Below are 3,137 nucleotides of genomic sequence, written 5' to 3'. Positions count from 1 at the left end.
TAGAACCTAAGCCTGAAAACTGACATAGGATCATTTCCACCATATTCTATTGGTCAAAGCAGTTACAGAGTCTATCAAGATTCAAAAATTGGGGCATTGAGGGGCGCCTGGGTGGCTTAGTCGGTTGGGCGTCCGACTTTCGCTTAGGTCATGATCTCGCGGTTCGTGGGTTCGAGCCCCACGTCGGGCTCTGTGCTGACTGCCAGCTCGGAGCCTGGAGCCTGTTTCAGTCTGTGAGTCCCTCTCTCTCTGACCCTCCCCTGCTCGTGCTGTCTCTCTCTCTCCTAGAAATAAATAAAACGTTAAAAAAATTGGGGCATTGAATCCATATTTCAATGGAAGGATTGTTACAGAATATTTAGCCTTATTGAATCAGCCATGCTTACTTGGAAAACTATTTCTTTTTTTTTAATGTTTTTATTTATTTCTGAGAGAGACAGCTGAGAGAAACAGCATGAGCAGGGGAGGGGCAGAGAGAGAGGGAGATACAGAATCCGAAGCAGGCTCCAGGCTCTGAGCTGTCAGCACAGAGCTCGACGTGGGGCTCGAACCCACGAACTGTGTGTGAGATCATGACCTGATCCGAAGTTGGATGCTCAACCAACTCAGCCACCCAGACCCCCAGAAAACTATTTCTTATATTAAGCTAAGATCTGTGTCCCTGAGCTTCCAGAGACCAAAACCCTCCCACATCCAAAACAGCAGCAGGGAAAGTAAAACATTTGTTCCCTGGGAAGTAAATTCATCTCTTGAAACCATGATGTTATCCAACATCCAACTTCTGACTTTACTATCCAGCTGATAAACTCTGCTCACATTCTCCCAAGATGCTCCTGAAGACCGTTCTTTCATGTGCCATTTATATCTGGTATCTTTAACAGAGGTCTTGTGAAGATATGGCATTAAGACTAATGGTATGAATTTTAGGCTTAATGCTTGGTGCTTGGTGTCTTTGGAGAAGCTTTAGGAGTCAATAACTTTCCAGTAACTCTTGAATTATGGTATATAAGTCATAGGCTCCTCATCTTGGTACAGAGCTTCAGGAATCTTCCCTTAACTCCTTCAATCCAAGCTAGACTAACATTCACCAAACAGCCTAAATCCAGCCTCAATCCCAACATCGCCTTCACTTAAAACAATATAAAAGCAATGGATTTCCTTTTGCATCCAGGATCAAGCCCTATTAATCTGTGTCCCCTCTCATTGTTTCTGAAATTGGACATCTACCATTGACCTTAATGCTTTGTGTCTTCAGAAGTTCTCTGTGAGAGGACTTATCCAAACTGTTTTCTGGATAAGGTCAGGCCTTTAGCTTTAATTGAAATGCCCACACAGACTGCTAAACTACTCAAGTCTAAACTCAATTAGACTATATTTCCTTCTGATTTCCAAGATATAAACAAAGTACTATTGTTAGAAATGCTCAGGAGAACAACAACAATATCTTCTATTTATCAAACTTGTTGATGGTTCAATCCTCCATGGTATTTATGCCTGTCATCCACATTTATTCAGGTCAACACTAGGGGTAACACCACCAGTGATACTCTAAGACAACTGAAAACTAGTTAAAGGTTTCTGCCAAGTAGAATAAAATTAAATTCCAGGTTCCCCAACAGCAATTTGAAAGGCATCCATTTGGACTATTCTTTCTACTGAAATCATGTCCTACCACAACTCCAAAGCGTCACTAATTCATGTGAGCAAGTACCTTCAAATTATAGTAATTGCTTAGAAGGGAAAAAGCCAAAAGTAAGCAACATGAAGACAGAAGGTAGAAGGAGAAAAGGAATAGAGGACTTTGTTACTAGAAAGAAATGCCCAGAGCAACAATAACATGTGGGAGTAGAATGTGAGACAGATTTTTCATAGACAAACCTCTGGTCAGCATTAACACCAGTGAGCATGGCCACAGAGCAAAGAGATGAAAAGTATTGCTTAGAAGTCATGTGGATCTGAGTTTCAGTCCCATGTCTACCACTTACCAATTGTATGATTTGAGCAAAAGTGTTTTACTTCTGAATCTAGATTTCTCCAACTTTGAAATGGTAATACTGCTTCCTAGAGTTATTGTATTAAATTAAATGTGGCAATTAATTGAAAGATGTTTGAAGTTTATATTCATGGAATGGGGGATGGTAGACACAAATATATAAACAATAAAAGTGCAAAATATCAGGTATGATAAGTTTTATTAAGAAAAATTATGTAATATATGTGGAACAATTGGCACATTGTTTGACATGAGTAAAAATTCAATAAACAGTAGACACGCCTCATTAAACATAATTAGGAACTCGTCTCCATTTTATAAATGAGAAAACTGAAGTCAGTGAATTAAATAACTTGCTTAAGTTCACACATTTTGTGGGATTCCTGGGTGGCTTACTCAGTTGAACAACAGATTCATGATTTCAGCAGCTCACACTGAGCATGGAATCTGCTTCAGATTCTCTGTCTGTCTGTCTCTCTCTGTCTCTCTCTATGCCCCTTTGCCCTGTTCATGTGCTGTCACTCTCCATAAGATAAAAAAATAATAAATAAATAAATAAATAAATCACACAGCTCATAATTCCCAGTGTCTAAATCCAAGGTTGACTATATATACAAAATCCTATAGTCTTTCTGATCTATCATTGCTCATCTTGGATTCTAGGTCATAAAACCATATAAAGTCAAAGTGAAAAGGGATTTTAAGAATCATGTATTTTATTTANAATTTATATTTAAAATTTACATCCAAGTTAGTTAGCATAAAGTGCAACAATGATTACAGGAGTAGATTCCTTAATGCCTCTTACCCATTTAGCTCATTTCCCATCCCACAGCCCCCTCCAGTAATCATCTGTTTTTTTCTCCACCTTTAAGAGTCTCTTATGTTTTTGTCCTCCTTTTTATATTATTTTTGCTTCCTTTCCCTTATGTTCATATCTTAAAGTCCTCATATGACTGAAGTCATATGCTATTTGTCTTTCTCTGACTGACTAATTTCTCTTAGAAAAATACCCTCTAGTTCCATCCACATTGTTGCACATGGCAAAATTTCATTCTTTTTGATTGTATATATATACCACATCTTCAGAATTCTCCTTGTTTCTGGCCGGGTGGTGACCTTGAGCAAATTCTTTTAACCTTTT

The sequence above is a fragment of the Crocuta crocuta genome, unplaced genomic scaffold, assembly GCF_008692635.1.
Source record: "Crocuta crocuta isolate KB4526 unplaced genomic scaffold, BGI_CrCroc_1.0 scaffold1476, whole genome shotgun sequence".
Taxonomy (NCBI): domain Eukaryota; kingdom Metazoa; phylum Chordata; class Mammalia; order Carnivora; family Hyaenidae; genus Crocuta; species Crocuta crocuta.
This window is presented reverse-complemented; position numbering follows the sequence as displayed.